Here is a 23,864-nt window from a genome sequence, read left to right as displayed (position 1 = left end):
TAGCAGGTCCTGATGTGGTTATGTCATATGGCTGTGGGCTACTACACTAGTTCATTTAGCAGGTCCTGATGTGGTTATGTCATATGGCTGTGGGGCTACACTAGTTCATTTAGCAGGTCCTGATGTGGTTATGTCATATGGCTGTGGGCTACTACACTAGTTCATTTAGCAGGTCCTGATCTGGTTATGTCATATGGCTGTGGGCTACACTAGTTAATTTAGCAGGTCCTGATGTGGTTATGTCATATGGCTGTGGGGCTACACTAGTTCATTTAGCAGGTCCTGATGTGGTTATGTCATATGGCTGTGGGCTACTACACTAGTTCATTTAGCAGGTCCTGATGTGGTTATGTCATATGGCTGTGGGCTACTACACTAGTTCATTTAGCAGGTCCTGATGTGGTTATGTCATATGGCTGTGGACGACTACACTAGTTCATTTAGCAGGTCCTGATGTGGTTATGTCATATGGCTGTGGGCTACTACACTAGTTCATTTAGCAGGTCCTGATGTGGTTATGTCATATGGCTGTGGGGCTACACTAGTTCATTTAGCAGGTCCTGATGTGGTTATGTCATATGGCTGTGGGGGCTACACTAGTTCATTTAGCAGGTCCTAATGTGGTTATGTCATATGGCTGTGGGCTACTACACTAGTTCATTTAGCAGGTCCTGATGTGGTAATGTCATATGGCTGTGGGGCTACACTAGTTCATTTAGCAGGTCCTGATGTGGTTATGTCATATGGCTGTGGACTACACTAGTTCATTTAGCAGGTCCTGATGTGGTTATGTCATATGGCTGTGGGGCTACACTAGTTCATTTAGCAGGTCCTGATGTGGTTATGTCATATGGCTGTGGGGCTACACTAGTTCATTTAGCAGGTCCTGATGTGGTTATGTCATATGGCTGTGGGGCTACACTAGTTCATTTAGCAGGTCCTGATGTGGTTATGTCATATGGCTGTGGGGCTACTACACTAGTTCATTTAGCAGGTCCTGATGTGGTTATGTCATATGGCTGTGGGCTACTACACTAGTTCATTTAGCAGGTCCTGTTCTGGTTATGTCATATGGCTGTGGGCTACACTAGTTAATTTAGCAGGTCCTGATGTGGTTATGTCATATGGCTGTGGGGCTACACTAGTTCATTTAGCAGGTCCTGATGTGGTTATGTCATATGGCTGTGGGCTACTACACTAGTTCATTTAGCAGGTCCTGATGTGGTTATGTCATATGGCTGTGGGGCTACACTAGTTCATTTAGCAGGTCCTGATGTGGTTATGTCATATGGCTGTGGGCTACTACACTAGTTCATTTAGCAGGTCCTGATGTGGTTATGTCATATGGCTGTGGGGCTACACTAGTTCATTTAGCAGGTCCTGATGTGGTTATGTCATATGGCTGTGGGCTACTACACTAGTTCATTTAGCAGGTCCTGATGTGGTAATGTCATATGGCTGTGGGGCTACACTAGTTCATTTAGCAGGTCCTGATGTGGTTATGTCATATGGCTGTGGACTACACTAGTTCATTTAGCAGGTCCTGATGTGGTTATGTCATATGGCTGTGGGGCTACACTAGTTCATTTAGCAGGTCCTGATGTGGTTATGTCATATGGCTGTGGGGCTACACTAGTTCATTTAGCAGGTCCTGATGTGGTTATGTCATATGGCTGTGGGCTACTACACTAGTTCATTTAGCAGGTCCTGATGTGGTTATGTCATATGGCTGTGGGCTACTACACTAGTTCATTTAGCAGGTCCTGTTCTGGTTATGTCATATGGCTGTGGGCTACACTAGTTAATTTAGCAGGTCCTGATGTGGTTATGTCATATGGCTGTGGGGCTACACTAGTTCATTTAGCAGGTCCTGATGTGGTTATGTCATATGGCTGTGGGCTACTACACTAGTTCATTTAGCAGGTCCTGATGTGGTTATGTCATATGGCTGTGGGCTACTACACTAGTTCATTTAGCAGGTCCTGATGTGGTTATGTCATATGGCTGTGGGCTACTACACTAGTTCATTTAGCAGGTCCTGATGTGGTTATGTCATATGGCTGTGGACTACTACACTAGTTCATTTAGCAGGTCCTGATGTGGTTATGTCATATGGCTGTGGGCTACTACACTAGTTCATTTAGCAGGTCCTGATGTGGTTATGTCATATGGCTGTGGGGCTACACTAGTTCATTTAGCAGGTCCTGATGTGGTTATGTCATATGGCTGTGGGCGCTACACTAGTTCATTTAGCAGGTCCTGATGTGGTTATGTCATATGGCTGTGGGGCTACACTAGTTCATTTAGCAGGTCCTGATGTGGTTATGTCATATGGCTGTGGGCTACTACACTAGTTCATTTAGCAGGTCCTGATGTGGTTATGTCATATGGCTGTGGGGCTACACTAGTTCATTTAGCAGGTCCTGATGTGGTTATGTCATATGGCTGTGGGGCTACACTAGTTCATTTAGCAGGTCCTGATGTGGTTATGTCATATGGCTGTGGGGCTACACTAGTTCATTTAGCAGGTCCTGATGTGGTTATGTCATATGGCTGTGGGCTACTACACTAGTTCATTTAGCAGGTCCTGATGTGGTTATGTCATATGGCTGTGGGCTACTACACTAGTTCATTTAGCAGGTCCTGATGTGGTTATGTCATATGGCTTTGGGGCTACACTAGTTCATTTAGCAGGTCCTGATGTGGTTATATCATATGGCTGTGGGGCTACACTAGTTCATTTAGCAGGTCCTGATGTGGTTATGTCATATGGCTGTGGGCTACTACACTAGTTCATTTAGCAGGTCCTGATGTGGTTATGTCATATGGCTGTGGGGCTACACTAGTTCATTTAGCAGGTCCTGATGTGGTTATGTCATATGGCTGTGGGCTACTACACTAGTTCATTTAGCAGGTCCTGATGTGGTTATGTCATATGGCTGTGGGGCTACACTAGTTCATTTAGCAGGTCCTGATGTGGTTATGTCATATGGCTGTGGGCTACTACACTAGTTCATTTAGCAGGTCCTGATGTGGTTATGTCATATGGCTGTGGGGCTACACTAGTTCATTTAGCAGGTCCTGATGTGGTTATGTCATATGGCTGTGGACTACTACACTAGTTCATTTAGCAGGTCCTGATGTGGTTATGTCATATGGCTGTGGGGCTACACTAGTTCATTTAGCAGGTCCTGATGTGGTTATGTCATATGGCTGTGGGCTACTACACTAGTTCATTTAGCAGGTCCTGGTGTGGTTATGTCATATGGCTGTGGGGCTACACTAGTTCATTTAGCAGGTCCTGATGTGGTTATGTCATATGGCTGTGGGCTACTACACTAGTTCATTTAGCAGGTCCTGATGTGGTTATGTCATATGGCTGTGGACGACTACACAAGTTCATTTAGCAGGTCCTGATGTGGTTATGTCATATGGCTGTGGGACTACACTAGTTCATTTAGCAGGTCCTGATGTGGTTATGTCATATGGCTGTGGGGCTACACTAGTTCATTTAGCAGGTCCTGATGTGGTTATGTCATATGGCTGTGGGCTACTTCACTAGTTCATTTAGCAGGTCCTGATGTGGTTATGTCATATGGCTGTGGGGCTACACTAGTTCATTTAGCAGGTCCTGATCTGGTTATGTCATATGGCTGTGGGGCTACACTAGTTCATTTAGCAGGTCCTGATGTGGTTATGTCATATGGCTGTGGGCACTACACTAGTTCATTTAGCAGGTCCTGATGTGGTTATGTCATATGGCTGTGGGCTACTACACTAGTTCATTTAGCAGGTCCTGATGTGGTTATGTCATATGGCTGTGGGGCTACACTAGTTCATTTAGCAGGTCCTGATGTGGTTATGTCATATGGCTGTGGGCTACTACACTAGTTCATTTAGCAGGTCCTGATGTGGTTATGTCATATGGCTGTGGGCTACTACACTAGTTCATTTAGCAGGTCCTGATGTGGTTATGTCATATGGCTGTGGGCTACTACACTAGTTCATTTAGCAGGTCCTGATGTGGTTATGTCATATGGCTGTGGGGCTACACTAGTTCATTTAGCAGGTCCTGATGTGGTTATGTCATATGGCTGTGGGCTACTACACTAGTTCATTTAGCAGGTCCTGATGTGGTTATGTCATATGGCTGTGGGCTACTACACTAGTTCATTTAGCAGGTCCTGATGTGGTTATGTCATATGGCTGTGGGGCTACACTAGTTCATTTAGCAGGTCCTGATGTGGTTATGTCATATGGCTGTGGGGCTACACTAGTTCATTTAGCAGGTCCTGATGTGGTTATGTCATATGGCTGTGGGCTACTACACTAGTTCATTTAGCAGGTCCTGATGTGGTTATGTCATATGGCTGTGGGCTACACTAGTTCATTTAGCAGGTCCTGATGTGGTTATGTCACATGGCTGTGGACTACACTAGTTCATTTAGCAGGTCCTGATGTGGTTATGTCATATGGCTGTGGGGCTACACTAGTTCATTTAGCAGGTCCTGATGTGGTTATGTCATATGGCTGTGGGCTACTACACTAGTTCATTTAGCAGGTCCTGATGTGGTTATGTCATATGGCTGTGGGCTACTACACTAGTTCATTTAGCAGGTCCTGATGTGGTTATGTCATATGGCTGTGAGGCTACACTAGTTCATTTAGCAGGTCCTGATGTGGTTATGTCATATGGCTGTGGGGCTACTACACTAGTTCATTTAGCAGGTCCTGGTGTGGTTATGTCATATGGCTGTGGGCTACTACACTAGTTCATTTAGCAGGTCCTGATGTGGTTATGTCATATGGCTGTGGGGCTACACTAGTTCATTTAGCAGGTCCTGATGTGGTTATGTCATATGGCTGTGGGCTACTACACTAGTTCATTTAGCAGGTCCTGATGTGGTTATGTCATATGGCTGTGGGGCTACACTAGTTCATTTAGCAGGTCCTGATGTGGTTATGTCATATGGCTGTGGGGCTACACTAGTTCATTTAGCAGGTCCTGATGTGGTTATGTCATATGGCTGTGGACTACTACACTAGTTCATTTAGCAGGTTCTGATGTGGTTATGTCATATGACTGTGGACTACTACACTAGTTCATTTAGCAGGTCCTGATGTGGTTATGTCATATGGCTGTGGGGCTACACTAGTTCATTTAGCAGGTCCTGATGTGGTTATGTCATATGGCTGTGGACTACACTATTTCATTTAGCAGGTCCTGATGTGGTTATGTCATATGGCTGTGAGGCTACACTAGTTCATTTAGCAGGTCCTGATGTGGTTATGTCATATGGCTGTGGGACTACACTAGTTCATTTAGCAGGTCCTGATGTGGTTATGTCATATGGCTGTGGGCTACTACACTAGTTCATTTAGCAGGTCCTGATCTGGTTATGTCATATGGCTGTGGGGCTACACTAGTTCATTTAGCAGGTCCTGATGTGGTTATGTCATATGGCTGTGGGGCTACACTAGTTCATTTAGCAGGTCCTGATGTGGTTATGTCATATGGCTGTGGGCTGCTACACTAGTTCATTTAGCAGGTCCTGATGTGGTTATGTCATATGGCTGTGGGGCTACACTAGTTCATTTAGCAGGTCCTGATGTGGTTATGTCATATGGCTGTGGGGCTACACTAGTTCATTTAGCAGGTCCTGATGTGGTTATGTCATATGGCTGTGGGCTACTACACTAGTTCATTTAGCAGGTCCTGATGTGGTTATGTCATATGGCTGTGGGGCTACACTAGTTCATTTAGCAGGTCCTGATGTGGTTATGTCATATGGCTGTGGGGCTACACTAGTTCATTTAGCAGGTCCTGATGTGGTTATGTCATATGGCTGTGGGCTACTACACTAGTTCATTTAGCAGGTCCTGATGTGGTTATGTCATATGGCTGTGGGCTACTACACTAGTTCATTTAGCAGGTCCTGATGTGGTTATGTCATATGGCTGTGGGCTACTACACTAGTTCATTTAGCAGGTCCTGATGTGGTTATGTCATATGGCTGTGGGCACTACACTAGTTCATTTAGCAGGTCCTGATGTGGTTATGTCATATGGCTGTGGGGCTACACTAGTTCATTTAGCAGGTCCTGATGTGGTTATGTCATATGGCTGTGGGCTACTACACTAGTTCATTTAGCAGGTCCTGATGTGGTTATGTCATATGGCTGTGGACACTACACTAGTTCATTTAGCAGGTCCTGATGTGGTTATGTCATATGGCTGTGGGGCTACACTAGTTCATTTAGCAGGTCCTGATGTGGTTATGTCATATGGCTGTGGGCTACTACACTAGTTCATTTAGCAGGTCCTGATGTGGTTATGTCATATGGCTGTGGGCTACTACACTAGTTCATTTAGCAGGTCCTGATGTGGTTATGTCATATGGCTGTGGGGCTACACTAGTTCATTTAGCAGGTCCTGATGTGGTTATGTCATATGGCTGTGGGCTACTACACTAGTTCATTTAGCAGGTCCTGATGTGGTTATGTCATATGGCTGTGGGGCTACACTAGTTCATTTAGCAGGTCCTGATGTGGTTATGTCATATGGCTGTGGGCTACTACACTAGTTCATTTAGCAGGTCCTGATGTGGTTATGTCATATGGCTGTGGGCTACACTAGTTCATTTAGCAGGTCCTGATGTGGTTATGTCATATGGCTGTGGGCGCTACACTAGTTCATTTAGCAGGTCCTGATGTGGTTATGTCATATGGCTGTGGGGCTACACTAGTTCATTTAGCAGGTCCTGATGTGGTTATGTCATATGGCTGTGGGCTACTACACTAGTTCATTTAGCAGGTCCTGATGTGGTTATGTCATATGGCTGTGGGCTACTACACTAGTTCATTTAGCAGGTCCTGATGTGGTTATGTCATATGGCTGTGGGCTACTACACTAGTTCATTTAGCAGGTCCTGATGTGGTTATGTCATATGGCTGTGGGGCTACACTAGTTCATTTAGCAGGTCCTGATGTGGTTATGTCATATGGCTGTGGGCTACTACACTAGTTCATTTAGCAGGTCCTGATGTGGTTATGTCATATGGCTGTGGGGCTACACTAGTTCATTTAGCAGGTCCTGATGTGGTTATGTCATATGGCTGTGGGCTACTACACTAGTTCATTTAGCAGGTCCTGATGTGGTTATGTCATATGGCTGTGGGGCTACACTAGTTCATTTAGCAGGTCCTGATGTGGTTATGTCATATGGCTGTGGGCTACTACACTAGTTCATTTAGCAGGTCCTGATGTGGTTATGTCATATGGCTGTGGGCTGCTACACTAGTTCATTTAGCAGGTCCTGATGTGGTTATGTCATATGGCTGTGGGGCTACTACACTAGTTCATTTAGCAGGTCCTGATGTGGTTATGTCATATGGCTGTGGGCTACTACACTAGTTCATTTAGCAGGTCCTGATGTGGTTATGTCATATGGCTGTGGGGCTACACTAGTTCATTTAGCAGGTCCTGATGTGGTTATGTCATATGGCTGTGGGCTACTACACTAGTTCATTTAGCAGGTCCTGATGTGGTTATGTCATATGGCTGTGGGACTACACTAGTTCATTTAGCAGGTCCTGATGTGGTTATGTCATATGGCTGTGGGGCTACACTAGTTCATTTAGCAGGTCCTGATGTGGTTATGTCATATGGCTGTGGGCTACACTAGTTCATTTAGCAGGTCCTGATGTGGTTATGTCATATGGCTGTGGGCTACTACACTAGTTCATTTAGCAGGTCCTGATGTGGTTATGTCATATGGCTGTGGGGCTACACTAGTTCATTTAGCAGGTCCTGATGTGGTTATGTCATATGGCTGTGGGCTACTACACTAGTTCATTTAGCAGGTCCTGATGTGGTTATGTCATATGGCTGTGGGTACTACACTAGTTCATTTAGCAGGTCCTGATGTGGTTATGTCATATGGCTGTGGGCGACTACACTAGTTCATTTAGCAGGTCCTGATGTGGTTATGTCATATGGCTGTGGGCTACTACACTAGTTCATTTAGCAGGTCCTGATGTGGTTATGTCATATGGCTGTGGGCACTACACTAGTTCATTTAGCAGGTCCTGATGTGGTTATGTCATATGGCTGTGGGCTGCTACACTAGTTCATTTAGCAGGTCCTGATGTGGTTATGTCATATGGCTGTGGGCTACTACACTAGTTCATTTAGCAGGTCCTGATGTGGTTATGTCATATGGCTGTGGGCTACTACACTAGTTCATTTAGCAGGTCCTGATGTGGTTATGTCATATGGCTGTGGGCTACTACACTAGTTCATTTAGCAGGTCCTGATGTGGTTATGTCATATGGCTGTGGGGCTACACTAGTTCATTTAGCAGGTCCTGATGTGGTTATGTCATATGGCTGTGGGGCTACACTAGTTCATTTAGCAGGTCCTGATGTGGTTATGTCATATGGCTGTGGGGCTACACTAGTTCATTTAGCAGGTCCTGATGTGGTTATGTCATATGGCTGTGGGGCTACACTAGTTCATTTAGCAGGTCCTGATGTGGTTATGTCATATGGCTGTGGGCTACTACACTAGTTCATTTAGCAGGTCCTGATGTGGTTATGTCATATGGCTGTGGGGCTACACTAGTTCATTTAGCAGGTCCTGATGTGGTTATGTCATATGGCTGTGGGGCTACACTAGTTCATTTAGCAGGTCCTGATGTGGTTATGTCATATGGCTGTGGGACTACACTAGTTCATTTAGCAGGTCCTGATGTGGTTATGTCATATGGCTGTGGGCTACTACACTAGTTCATTTAGCAGGTCCTGATGTGGTTATGTCATATGGCTGTGGGGCTACACTAGTTCATTTAGCAGGTCCTGATGTGGTTATGTCATATGGCTGTGGGTACTACACTAGTTCATTTAGCAGGTCCTGATGTGGTTATGTCATATGGCTGTGGGGCTACACTAGTTCATTTAGCAGGTCCTGATGTGGTTATGTCATATGGCTGTGGGCTACTACACTAGTTCATTTAGCAGGTCCTGATGTGGTTATGTCATATGGCTGTGGGGCTACACTAGTTCATTTAGCAGGTCCTGATGTGGTTATGTCATATGGCTGTGGGGCTACACTAGTTCATTTAGCAGGTCCTGATGTGGTTATGTCATATGGCTGTGGGACTACACTAGTTCATTTAGCAGGTCCTGATGTGGTTATGTCATATGGCTGTGGGCTACTACACTAGTTCATTTAGCAGGTCCTGATGTGGTTATGTCATATGGCTGTGGGGCTACACTAGTTCATTTAGCAGGTCCTGATGTGGTTATGTCATATGGCTGTGGGCTGCCACACTAGTTCATTTAGCAGGTCCTGATGTGGTTATGTCATATGGCTGTGGGGCTACACTAGTTCATTTAGCAGGTCCTGATGTGGTTATGTCATATGGCTGTGGGCTACTACACTAGTTCATTTAGCAGGTCCTGATGTGGTTATGTCATATGGCTGTGGAGACTACACTAGTTCATTTAGCAGGTCCTGATGTGGTTATGTCATATGGCTGTGGGGCTACTACACTAGTTCATTTAGCAGGTCCTGATGTGGTTATGTCATATGGCTGTGGGGCTACACTAGTTCATTTAGCAGGTCCTGATGTGGTTATGTCATATGGCTGTGGGCTACTACACTAGTTCATTTAGCAGGTCCTGATGTGGTTATGTCATATGGCTGTGGGCTGCTACACTAGTTCATTTAGCAGGTCCTGATGTGGTTATGTCATATGGCTGTGGGCTACTACACTAGTTCATTTAGCAGGTCCTGATGTGGTTATGTCATATGGCTGTGGAGACTACACTAGTTCATTTAGCAGGTCCTGATGTGGTTATGTCATATGGCTGTGGGCTACTACACTAGTTCATTTAGCAGGTCCTGATGTGGTTATGTCATATGGCTGTGGGGCTACACTAGTTCATTTAGCAGGTCCTGATGTGGTTATGTCATATGGCTGTGGGCTACTACACTAGTTCATTTAGCAGGTCCTGATGTGGTTATGTCATATGGCTGTGGGGCACTACACTAGTTCATTTAGCAGGTCCTGATGTGGTTATGTCATATGGCTGTGGGCTACTACACTAGTTCATTTAGCAGGTCCTGATGTGGTTATGTCATATGGCTGTGGGGCTACACTAGTTCATTTAGCAGGTCCTGATGTGGTTATGTCATATGGCTGTGGGCTACTACACTAGTTCATTTAGCAGGTCCTGATGTGGTTATGTCATATGGCTGTGGGGCTACTACACTAGTTCATTTAGCAGGTCCTGATGTGGTTATGTCATATGGCTGTGGGCTACACTAGTTCATTTAGCAGGTCCTGATGTGGTTATGTCATATGGCTGTGGGCTACTACACTAGTTCATTTAGCAGGTCCTGATGTGGTTATGTCATATGGCTGTGGGGCTACACTAGTTCATTTAGCAGGTCCTGATGTGGTTATGTCATATGGCTGTGGGGCTACACTAGTTCATTTAGCAGGTCCTGATGTGGTTATGTCATATGGCTGTGGGGCTACACTAGTTCATTTAGCAGGTCCTGATGTGGTTATGTCATATGGCTGTGGGCTACTACACTAGTTCATTTAGCAGGTCCTGATGTGGTTATGTCATATGGCTGTGGGGCTACACTAGTTCATTTAGCAGGTCCTGATGTGGTTATGTCATATGGCTGTGGGCTACTACACTAGTTCATTTAGCAGGTCCTGATGTGGTTATGTCATATGGCTGTGGGCTACTACACTAGTTCATTTAGCAGGTCCTGATGTGGTTATGTCATATGGCTGTGGGGCTACACTAGTTCATTTAGCAGGTCCTGATGTGGTTATGTCATATGGCTGTGGGCTACTACACTAGTTCATTTAGCAGGTCCTGATGTGGTTATGTCATATGGCTGTGGGGCTACACTAGTTCATTTAGCAGGTCCTGATGTGGTTATGTCATATGGCTGTGGGCTACTACACTAGTTCATTTAGCAGGTCCTGATGTGGTTATGTCATATGGCTGTGGGGCTACACTAGTTCATTTAGCAGGTCCTGATGTGGTTATGTCATATGGCTGTGGGCTACTACACTAGTTCATTTAGCAGGTCCTGATGTGGTTATGTCATATGGCTGTGGGGCTACACTAGGTCATTTAGCAGGTCCTGATGTGGTTATGTCATATGGCTGTGGGGCTACACTAGGTCATTTAGCAGGTCCTGATGTGGTTATGTCATATGGCTGTGGGCTACTACACTAGTTCATTTAACAGGTCCTGATGTGGTTATGTCATATGGCTGTGGGCTACTACACTAGTTCATTTAGCAGGTCCTGATGTGGTTATGTCATATGGCTGTGGGTACTACACTAGTTCATTTAGCAGGTCCTGATGTGGTTATGTCATATGGCTGTGGGGCTACACTAGTTCATTTAGCAGGTCCTGATGTGGTTATGTCATATGGCTGTGGGACTACACTAGTTCATTTAGCAGGTCCTGATGTGGTTATGTCATATGGCTGTGGGGCTACACTAGGTCATTTAGCAGGTCCTGATGTGGTTATGTCATATGGCTGTGGGGCTACACTAGTTCATTTAGCAGGTCCTGATGTGGTTATGTCATATGGCTGTGGGGACTACACTAGTTCATTTAGCAGGTCCTGATGTGGTTATGTCATATGGCTGTGGGGCTACACTAGTTCATTTAGCAGGTCATGATGTGGTTATGTCATATGGCTGTGGGGCTACACTAGTTCATTTAGCACGTCCTGATGTGGTTATGTCATATGGCTGTGGGCTACTACACTAGTTCATTTAGCAGGTCATGATGTGGTTATGTCATATGGCTGTGGGCTACTACACTAGTTCATTTAGCAGGTCCTGATGTGGTTATGTCATATGGCTGTGGGCTACTACACTAGTTCATTTAGCAGGTCATGATGTGGTTATGTCATATGGCTGTGGGCTACTACACTAGTTCATTTAGCAGGTCCTGATGTGGTTATGTCATATGGCTGTGGGGCTACACTAGTTCATTTAGCATGTCCTGATGTGGTTATGTCATATGGCTGTGGGGCTACACTAGTTCATTTAGCAGGTCCTGATGTGGTTATGTCATATGGCTGTGGACTACTACACTAGTTCATTTAGCAGGTCCTGATGTGGTTATGTCATATGGCTGTGGACTACACTAGTTCATTTAGCAGGTCCTGATGTGGTTATGTCATATGGCTGTGGGGCTACACTAGTTCATTTAGCACGTCCTGATGTGGTTATGTCATATGGCTGTGGGGCTACACTAGTTCATTTAGCACGTCCTGATGTGGTTATGTCATATGGCTGTGGGGCTACACTAGTTCATTTAGCAGACTAGTGTAGCATTGTGGTGTTATTTTATAGTATGAAGAATAGAATTTAAAATGGCTGAATGGAATAGAAATCGGAGGACGTAACAGAGCTCGTTCTTCCTATCAGATTCCAAGGCGCATTTTGCTCTTTTTGCACCCCAGTATCTCTACATGCACATCTTCATCTGTTCATCATCATCTGCTCATCTATCACTCCAGTGTTAATCTGCTAAATTGTAATTACTTTGCTACTACGGCCTATTTATTGCCTTACCTCCTCACGCCTTTTACACACACTGTATATAGACTTTCTTTTTTTCTCTACTGTATTATTGACTGTATGTTTGTTTACTCCAAGTGTAACTCTGTGTTGTTGTTTTTGTCGCACTGCTTTGCTTTATTCTTGGTCAGGTCGCAGTTGTAAATGACAACTTGTTCTCAACTTGCCTACCTGGTTAAACAAAGGTGAAATAAATAAAATACAAATTGAAGATGTTGGAAGAACTGTCTACATTTACTTTTAACATTTTCATCAGCCAACAAGCTGAGTAGGCCTAACGAACAGCGAAAGCACTAGCCTATGTCAATCTACTATCCCCTATAAGTACAAAAGTTGACCTAGAGAGCATTTGGAAAGTATTCAGTCCTCCAATTTCCATATTTTGTTACGTTTACAGCCTTATTCTAAAATGTATTAAATTGTTTTTTCCTCCTCATCAATCTACACACAATACCCCATAATGACATCACAATACCCCATAATGACATCACAATACCCCATAATGACATCACAATACCCCATAATGACATCACAATACCCCATAATGACATCACAATACCCCATAATGACAAAGCGTAAACAGGTTGAGAAATGTTTGCGAATTTATTACAAATAAAAAACTGAAATCTCATTTACATAAGTATTCAGACCCTTTACTCAGTACTTTGTTGAAGCACCTTTGGCAGTGATTACAGCATCGAGTCTTCTTGGAAATGAAGCTACAAGCTTGGCACACCTGTATTTGGGGAGTTTCTCCCATTCTTCTCGACAGATCCTCTCAAGGTCTGTTAGGTTGGATGGGGAGCGTCGCTGCACAGCTATTTTCAGGTCTCTCCAGAGATGTTTGATTGGGTTCAAGTCCGGGCTCTGGCTGGGCCACTCAAGGACATTCAGAGACTTGTCCCGAAGCCACTCCTGCATTGTCTTGTCTGTGTGCTTAGGGTCGTTGTCCTGTTGGAAGGTGAACCTTCGCCCCAGTCTGAGGTCCTGAGTGCTCTGGAGCAGGTTTTCATCTAGGATCTCTCAGTTCTTTGCTCCGTTCATCTTTCCCTCGATCCTGACTAGTCTCCCAGCCCCTGCTGCTGAAAAACATCCCCACAGTGTGATGCTGCCACCACCATGCTTCACCGTAGGGATGGTGCTAGGTTTCCTCCAGATGTGAAGCTTGGCATTCAGGCCAAAGAATTCAATCTTGGTTTCATCAGACCAGAGAATCTTGTTTCTCAAGGTCTGAGTCCTTTAGATGCCTTTTGCCAAACTCCAAGCGGGCTGTCATGTGCCTTTTACTGAGGAGTGGCTTCCGTCTGGCTACTCTACCATAAAGGCCTGATTGGTGGAGTGCTGCAGAGATGGTTGTCCTTCTGGAAGATTCTCCCATCTCCACAGAGGAACTCTGGAGCTCTGTCAGAGTGACCATCAGGTTCTTGGTCACCTCCCTGACCAAGGCCCTTCTCCCCCGATTGCTCAGTTTGGCCGGGCGGCCAGCTCTAGGAAGAGTCTTGGTGGTTCCAAACGTCTTCCATTTAAGAATGATGGAGGCCACTGTGTTCTTGGGGACCTTCAATGCTGCAGACATTTTTTTGTTGTTGGTACCCTTCCCCCAGATCTGTGCCTCGACACAATCCTGTCTCGGAGCGCTATCAATCAGATTTATCATTGAAGTGTATTTATAAAGCCCTTTTTACATCAACCGATGTCACAAAGTGCTCTACGGGCCAATTCCTTTGACCTCATGGCTTGGTTTTTGCTCTGACGTGCACTGTCAACCGTGGGACCTTATATAGACAGGTGTGTGCTTTTCTAAGTCATGTCCAAACAATAGAATTTACCACAGGTGGAGCTAAATTTTACCTCCAGATTTGACCTCCAAATTTACCACCAATCAAGTTGTAGAAACATCCAGAGCTCAAATTTCGAGTCTGAATACTTATGTAAATAAGGTATTTCTGTTTTTTTTATTTATTTTTAATAGATTTTCAAAAAAATCTATTTTTTGCTTTGTCATTATGGGGTAGTGTGTGTCGATTGATGAGGAAAAAACATGTATTTAATCCATTTTAGAATGAGTCTGTAACGTAACAAAATGCGGGGTGAAAAAAAAGGCAAAGGTTCTGAGTACTTTTCTGAATGCAGTGTTTGGTCTATTGGTCGACTTGTCCTTCTGCGAGAGAGAAATATTCCAAACATAGTCTGAGATAGTTGTGGGATGCAATATATCCCAAATGAATACAACCACTCACATCAAAACACCTTTTAAAAGCAATGAAGCTGATGCACCAGATCAGAACGTTTTTTTAAATGTTTTATTTTACCTTTATTTAAACTAAGCAAGTCAGTTAAGAACAAATTCTTATTTACAATCACGGCCTACACCGGCCTAATTTAGCCTGAAAATCTTCACAAAATGGCAGCAATTCACACAGCAGTAGGCTATGTTCCAAAATGCTATCAATTAGTGGGAAAACACCATTAATTAATGTGCTGATGTGCTCTCTCTCTCTTCGTTCTCTCTCTCTCCTCCTGTTCTCTCTCTCTCCTCCTGTTCTCTCTCTCTCCTCCTGTTCTCTCTCTCTCCTCCTGTTCTCTCTCTCCTCCTGTTCTCTCTCTCCTCCTGTTCTCTCTCTCTCCTCCTGTTCTCTCTCTCCTCCTGTTCTCTCTCTCCTCCTGTTCTCTCTCTCCTCCTGTTCTCTCTCTCTCCTCCTGTTCTCTCTCTCCTCCTGTTCTCTCTCTCCTCCTGTTTCTCTCTCTCCTCCTGTTCTCTCTCTCTCCTCCTGTTCTCTCTCTCCTGTTCTCTCTGTTCTCTCCTCCTGTTCTCTTTCTCCTCCTGTTCTCTTTCTCCTCCTGTTCTCTCTGTTCTCTCCTCCTGTTCCCTTCTGTTCTCTCTGTTCTCTCCTGTTCTCTCCTCCTGTTCCCTCCTGTTCTCTCTCTTCCTGTTCTCTCTCTCTCTCCTGTTCTCTCTCTCTCTCCTGTTCTCTCTCTCTCTCCTGTTCTCTCTCTCTCTCCTGTTCTCTCTCTCTCTCCTGTTCTCTCTCTCTCTCCTGTTCTCTCTCTCTCTCCTGTTCTCTCTCTCTCTCCTGTTCTCTCTCTCTTCCTGTTCTCTCTCTCTTCCTGTTCTCTCTCTCTTCCTGTTCTCTCTCTCTTCCTGTTCTCTCTCTTCCTGTTCTCTCTCTCTCCCTGTTCTCTCTCACTTCCTGTTCTCTCTCACTTCCTGTTCTCTCTCTCTCTCTCTCTCTCCCTGTTCTCTCTCACTTCCTGTTCTCTCTCACTTCCTGTTCTCTCTCTCTCTCCTGTTCTCTCTCACTTCCTGTTCTCTCTCACTTCCTGTTCTCTCTCTCTCCTGTTCTCTCTCTCTCCTGTTCTCTCTCTCTCTCTCTCTTCCTGTACTCCCTCTCTTCCTGTTCTCTCTCTCTCTCCTGTTCTCTCCTCCTGTTCCCTTCTGTTCTCTCCTCCTGTTCCCTTCTGTTCTCTCCTCCTGTTCCCTTCTGTTCTCTCCTCCTGTTCTCTCTCTGTTCTCTCCAGGTGATGATAACTACGGCAGGAAGCTAGTTATCTTCAGTAGCTGCCTGATGCCCCCCTCCCATCAGCTCAACCACCACCACCTACTGCAGTGAGTCAGCACGACCATCATATCATATGTGGTGTTTATGTACACTGAGTAGTCCATATCTCCCCTGTAGAACGTCCTCTATGGTCTGTTCTGCTATATGTAGTCCATATCTCCCCTGTAGAATGTCCTCTATGGTCTGTTCTGCTATATGTAGTCCATATCTCCCCTGTAGAACGTCCTCTATGGTCTGTTCTGCTATATGTAGTCCATATCTCTGTAGAACGTCCTCTATGGTCTGTTCTGCTATATGTAGTCCATATCTCCCCTGTAGAACGTCCTCTATGGTCTGTTCTGCTATATGTAGTCCATATCTCTGTAGAACGTCCTCTATGGTCTGTTCTGCTATATGTAGTCCATATCTCTGTAGAACGTCCTCTATGGTCTGTTCTGCTATATGTAGTCCATATCTCCCCTGTAGAATGTCCTCTATGGTCTGTTCTGCTATATGTAGTCCATATCTCTGTAGAATGTCATCTATGGTCTGTTCTGCTATATGTAGTCCATATCTCTGTAGAATGTCCTCTATGGTCTGTTCTGCTATATGTAGTCCATATCCCTGTAGAATGTCCTCTATGGTCTGTTCTGCTATATGTAGTCCATATCTCCCCTGTAGAACGTCCTCTATGGTCTGTTCTGCTATATGTAGTCCATATCTCTGTAGAATGTCCTCTATGGTCTGTTCTGCTATATGTAGTCCATATCTCTGTAGAATGTCCTCTATGGTCTGTTCTGCTATATGTAGTCCATATCTCTGTAGAATGTCCTCTATGGTCTGTTCTGCTATATGTAGTCCATATCTCTGTAGAACGTCCTCTATGGTCTGTTCTGCTATATGTAGTCCATATCTCCCCTGTAGAATGTCCTCTATGGTCTGTTCTGCTATATGTAGTCCATATCTCTGTAGAATGTCCTCTATGGTCTGTTCTGCTATATGTAGTCCATATCTCTGTAGAACGTCCTCTATGGTCTGTTCTGCTATATGTAGTCCATATCTCTGTAGAATGTCCTCTATGGTCTGTTCTGCTATATGTAGTCCATATCTCTGTAGAACGTCCTCTATGGTCTGTTCTGCTATATGTAGTCCATATCTCTGTAGAATGTCCTCTATGGTCTGTTCTGCTATATGTAGTCCATATCTCCCCTGTAGAATGTCCTCTATGGTCTGTTCTGCTATATGTAGTCCATATCTCCCCTGTAGAATGTCCTCTATGGTCTGTTCTGCTATATGTAGTCCATATCTCCCCTGTAGAATGTCCTCTATGGTCTGTTCTGCTATATGTAGTCCATATCCCTGTAGAATGTCCTCTATGGTCTGTTCTGCTATATGTAGTCCATATCTCTGTAGAACGTCCTCTATGGTCTGTTCTGCTATATGTAGTCCATATCTCCCCTGTAGAACGTCCTCTATGGTCTGTTCTGCTATATGTAGTCCATATCTCTGTAGAATGTCCTCTATGGTCTGTTCTGCTATATGTAGTCCATATCTCTGTAGAATGTCCTCTATGGTCTGTTCTGCTATATGTAGTCCATATCTCCCCTGTAGAATGTCCTCTATGGTCTGTTCTGCTATATGTAGTCCATATCTCTGTAGAATGTCCTCTATGGTCTGTTCTGCTATATGTAGTCCATATCTCTTTAGAACGTCCTCTATGGTCTGTTCTGCTATATGTAGTCCATATCTCTGTAGAACGTCCTCTATGGTCTGTTCTGCTATATGTAGTCCATATCTCTGTAGAATGTCCTCTATGGTCTGTTCTGCTATATGTAGTCCATATCTCCCCTGTAGAACGTCCTCTATGGTCTGTTCTGCTATATGTAGTCCATATCTCCCCTGTAGAATGTCCTCTATGGTCTGTTCTGCTATATGTAGTCCATATCTCTGTAGAATGTCCTCTATGGTCTGTTCTGCTATATGTAGTCCATATCTCCCCTGTAGAATGTCCTCTATGGTCTGTTCTGCTATATGTAGTCCATATCTCTGTAGAATGTCCTCTATGGTCTGTTCTGCTATATGTAGTCCATATCTCTGTAGAACGTCCTCTATGGTCTGTTCTGCTATATGTAGTCCATATCTCCCCTGTATAACGTCCTCTATGGTCTGTTCTGCTATATGTAGTCCATATCTCCCCTGTAGAATGTCCTCTATGGTCTGTTCTGCTATATGTAGTCCATATCACCCCTGTAGAATGTCCTCTATGGTCTGTTCTGCTATATGTAGTCCATATCTCTGTAGAATGTCCTCTATGGTCTGTTCTGCTATATGTAGTCCATATCTCCCCTGTAGAACGTCCTCTATGGTCTGTTCTGCTATATGTAGTCCATATCTCTGTAGAATGTCCTCTATGGTCTGTTCTGCTATATGTAGTCCATATCTCTGTAGAACGTCCTCTATGGTCTGTTCTGCTATATGTAGTCCATATCTCCCCTGTAGAATGTCCTCTATGGTCTGTTCTGCTATATGTAGTCCATATCTCTGTAGAATGTCCTCTATGGTCTGTTCTGCTATATGTAGTCCATATCTCCCCTGTAGAACGTCCTCTATGGTCTGTTCTGCTATATGTAGTCCATATCTCCCCTGTAGAATGTCCTCTATGGTCTGTTCTGCTATATGTAGTCCATATCTCCCCTGTAGAACGTCCTCTATGGTCTGTTCTGCTATATGTAGTCCATATCTCCCCTGTAGAACGTCCTCTATGGTCTGTTCTGCTATATGTAGTCCATATCTCCCCTGTAGAATGTCCTCTATGGTCTGTTCTGCTATATGTAGTCCATATCTCCCCTGTAGAACGTCCTCTATGGTCTGTTCTGCTATATGTAGTCCATATCTCTGTAGAATGTCCTCTATGGTCTGTTCTGCTATATGTAGTCCATATCTCCCCTGTAGAACGTCCTCTATGGTCTGTTCTGCTATATGTAGTCCATATCTCTGTAGAATGTCCTCTATGGTCTGTTCTGCTATATGTAGTCCATATCTCCCCTGTAGAATGTCCTCTATGGTCTGTTCTGCTATATGTAGTCCATATCCCTGTAGAATGTCCTCTATGGTCTGTTCTGCTATATGTAGTCCATATCTCTGTAGAATGTCCTCTATGGTCTGTTCTGCTATATGTAGTCCATATCCCTGTAGAATGTCCTCTATGGTCTGTTCTGCTATATGTAGTCCATATCTCCCCTGTAGAACGTCCTCTATGGTCTGTTCTGCTATATGTAGTCCATATCTCCCCTGTAGAATGTCATCTATGGTCTGTTCTGCTATATGTAGTCCATATCTCTGTAGAATGTCCTCTATGGTCTGTTCTGCTATATGTAGTCCATATCTCCCCTGTAGAATGTCCTCTATGGTCTGTTCTGCTATATGTAGTCCATATCTCTGTAGAACGTCCTCTATGGTCTGTTCTGCTATATGTAGTCCATATCTCTGTAGAACGTCCTCTATGGTCTGTTCTGCTATATGTAGTCCATATCTCTGTAGAATGTCCTCTATGGTCTGTTCTGCTATATGTAGTCCATATCTCTGTAGAATGTCCTCTATGGTCTGTTCTGCTATATGTAGTCCATATCTCCCCTGTAGAACGTCCTCTATGGTCTGTTCTGCTATATGTAGTCCATATCTCCCCTGTAGAACGTCCTCTATGGTCTGTTCTGCTATATGTAGTCCATATCTCCCCTGTAGAATGTCCTCTATGGTCTGTTCTGCTATATGTAGTCCATATCTCTGTAGAACGTCCTCTATGGTCTGTTCTGCTATATGTAGTCCATATCTCCCCTGTAGAACGTCCTCTATGGTCTGTTCTGCTATATGTAGTCCATATCTCCCCTGTAGAATGTCCTCTATGGTCTGTTCTGCTAAATGTAGTCCATATCTCCCCTGTAGAACGTCCTCTATGGTCTGTTCTGCTATATGTAGTCCATATCTCCCCTGTAGAATGTCCTCTATGGTCTGTTCTGCTATATGTAGTCCATATCTCCCCTGTAGAATGTCCTCTATGGTCTGTTCTGCAATATGTAGTCCATATCTCTGTAGAACGTCCTCTATGGTCTGTTCTGCTATATGTAGTCCATATCTCCCCTGTAGAATGTCCTCTATGGTCTGTTCTGCTATATGTAGTCCATATCTCTGTAGAATGTCCTCTATGGTCTGTTCTGCTATATGTAGTCCATATCTCCCCTGTAGAATGTCCTCTATGGTCTGTTCTGCTATATGTAGTCCATATCTCCCCTGTAGAATGTCCTCTATGGTCTGTTCTGCTATATGTAGTCCATATCTCTGTAGAACGTCCTCTATGGTCTGTTCTGCTATATGTAGTCCATATCTCCCTGTAGAATGTCCTCTATGGTCTGTTCTGCTATATGTAGTCCATATCTCTGTAGAATGTCCTCTATGGTCTGTTCTGCTATATGTAGTCCATATCTCCCCTGTAGAATGTCCTCTATGGTCTGTTCTGCTATATGTAGTCCATATCTCCCCTGTAGAATGTCCTCTATGGTCTGTTCTGCTATATGTAGTCCATATCTCCCCTGTAGAATGTCCTCTATGGTCTGTTCTGCTATATGTAGTCCATATCTCTGTAGAATGTCCTCTATGGTCTGTTCTGCTATATGTAGTCCATATCTCTGTAGAATGTCCTCTATGGTCTGTTCTGCTATATGTAGTCCATATCTCCCCTGTAGAATGTCCTCTATGGTCTGTTCTGCTATATGTAGTCCATATCTCTGTAGAATGTCCTCTATGGTCTGTTCTGCTATATGTAGTCCATATCTCTGTAGAATGTCCTCTATGGTCTGTTCTGCTATATGTAGTCCATATCTCCCCTGTAGAACGTCCTCTATGGTCTGTTCTGCTATATGTAGTCCATATCTCCCCTGTAGAATGTCCTCTATGGTCTGTTCTGCTATATGTAGTCCATATCTCTGTAGAACGTCCTCTATGGTCTGTTCTGCTATATGTAGTCCATATCTCTGTAGAATGTCCTCTATGGTCTGTTCTGCTATATGTAGTCCATATCTCCCCTGTAGAACGTCCTCTATGGTCTGTTCTGCTATATGTAGTCCATATCTCTGTAGAATGTCCTCTATGGTCTGTTCTGCTTATATGTAGTCCATATCTCTGTAGAATGTCCTCTATGGTCTGTTCTGCTATATGTAGTCCATATCTCCCCTGTAGAATGTCCTCTATGGTCTGTTCTGCTATATGTAGTCCATATCTCTGTAGAATGTCCTCTATGGTCTGTTCTGCTATATGTAGTCCATATCTCCCCTGTAGAACGTCCTCTATGGTCTGTTCTGCTATATGTAGTCCATATCTCCCCTGTAGAATGTCCTCTATGGTCTGTTCTGCTATATGTAGTCCATATCTCTGTAGAATGTCCTCTATGGTCTGTTCTGCTATATGTAGTCCATATCTCTGTAGAACGTCCTCTATGGTCTGTTCTGCTATATGTAGTCCATATCCCTGTAGAATGTCCTCTATGGTCTGTTCTGCTATATGTAGTCCATATCTCCCCTGTAGAATGTCCTCTATGGTCTGTTCTGCTATATGTAGTCCATATCTCTGTAGAATGTCCTCTATGGTCTGTTCTGCTATATGTAGTCCATATCTCCCCTGTAGAATGTCCTCTATGGTCTGTTCTGCTATATGTAGTCCATATCTCTGTAGAATGTCCTCTATGGTCTGTTCTGCTATATGTAGTCCATATCTCTGTAGAATGTCCTCTATGGTCTGTTCTGCTATATGTAGTCCATATCTCTGTAGAACGTCCTCTATGGTCTGTTCTGCTATATGTAGTCCATATCTCCCCTGTAGAATGTCCTCTATGGTCTGTTCTGCTATATGTAGTCCATATCTCTGTAGAATGTCCTCTATGGTCTGTTCTGCTATATGTAGTCCATATCTCCCCTGTAGAATGTCCTCTATGGTCTGTTCTGCTATATGTAGTCCATATCTCCCCTGTAGAATGTCCTCTATGGTCTGTTCTGCTATATGTAGTCCATATCTCCCCTGTAGAACGTCCTCTATGGTCTGTTCTGCTATATGTAGTCCATATCTCCCCCTGTAGAATGTCCTCTATGGTCTGTTCTGCTATATGTAGTCCATATCTCTGTAGAATGTCCTCTATGGTCTGTTCTGCTATATGTAGTCCATATCTCTGTAGAATGTCCTCTATGGTCTGTTCTGCTATATGTAGTCCATATCTCTGTAGAACGTCCTCTATGGTCTGTTCTGCTATATGTAGTCCATATCTCCCCTGTAGAATGTCCTCTATGGTCTGTTCTGCTATATGTAGTCCATATCTCTGTAGAATGTCCTCTATGGTCTGTTCTGCTATATGTAGTCCATATCTCCCCTGTAGAACGTCCTCTATGGTCTGTTCTGCTATATGTAGTCCATATCTCCCCTGTAGAATGTCCTCTATGGTCTGTTCTGCTATATGTAGTCCATATCTCTGTAGAATGTCCTCTATGGTCTGTTCTGCTATATGTAGTCCATATCTCTGTAGAATGTCCTCTATGGTCTGTTCTGCTATATGTAGTCCATATCTCTGTAGAATGTCCTCTATGGTCTGTTCTGCTATATGTAGTCCATATCTCTGTAGAATGTCCTCTATGGTCTGTTCTGCTATATGTAGTCCATATCTCTGTAGAATGTCCTCTATGGTCTGTTCTGCTATATGTAGTCCATATCTCTGTAGAACGTCCTCTATGGTCTGTTCTGCTATATGTAGTCCATATCTCCCCTGTAGAATGTCCTCTATGGTCTGTTCTGCTATATGTAGTCCATATCTCTGTAGAATGTCCTCTATGGTCTGTTCTGCTATATGTAGTCCATATCTCCCCTGTAGAATGTCCTCTATGGTCTGTTCTGCTATATGTAGTCCATATCTCTGTAGAATGTCCTCTATGGTCTGTTCTGCTATATGTAGTCCATATCTCCCCTGTAGAACGTCCTCTATGGTCTGTTCTGCTATATGTAGTCCATATCTCTGTAGAATGTCCTCTATGGTCTGTTCTGCTATATGTAGTCCATATCTCTGTAGAATGTCCTCTATGGTCTGTTCTGCTATATGTAGTCCATATCTCTGTAGAACGTCCTCTATGGTCTGTTCTGCTATATGTAGTCCATATCTCCCCTGTAGAATGTCCTCTATGGTCTGTTCTGCTATATGTAGTCCATATCTCTGTAGAATGTCCTCTATGGTCTGTTCTGCTATATGTAGTCCATATCTCCCCTGTAGAATGTCCTCTATGGTCTGTTCTGCTATATGTAGTCCATATCTCCCCTGTAGAACGTCCTCTATGGTCTGTTCTGCTATATGTAGTCCATATCTCCCCTGTAGAATGTCCTCTATGGTCTGTTCTGCTATATGTAGTCCATATCTCCCCTGTAGAATGTCCTCTATGGTCTGTTCTGCTATATGTAGTCCATATCTCCCCTGTAGAATGTCCTCTATGGTCTGTTCTGCTATATGTAGTCCATATCTCCCCTGTAGAACGTCCTCTATGGTCTGTTCTGCTATATGTAGTCCATATCTCTGTAGAATGTCCTCTATGGTCTGTTCTGCTATATGTAGTCCATATCTCTGTAGAATGTCCTCTATGGTCTGTTCTGCTATATGTAGTCCATATCTCCCCT

At 44.0% G+C, this 23,864-nt stretch overlaps 1 pseudogene; it reads left to right on the top strand.

The window, feature by feature from the left end:
• The window catches only part of LOC123728297 (rho GTPase-activating protein 8-like), a 124,181-nt pseudogene that overhangs the window by 66,234 nt on the left and 34,083 nt on the right, over positions 1-23,864 (top strand).

Source organism: Salmo salar, chromosome ssa17 (assembly GCF_905237065.1).
Source record: "Salmo salar chromosome ssa17, Ssal_v3.1, whole genome shotgun sequence".
NCBI classification, from domain to species: Eukaryota; Metazoa; Chordata; class Actinopteri; order Salmoniformes; family Salmonidae; genus Salmo; species Salmo salar.
Note: the sequence above shows the minus strand (reverse complement) of the source record. Positions and strands in the feature narration are given on the sequence as shown.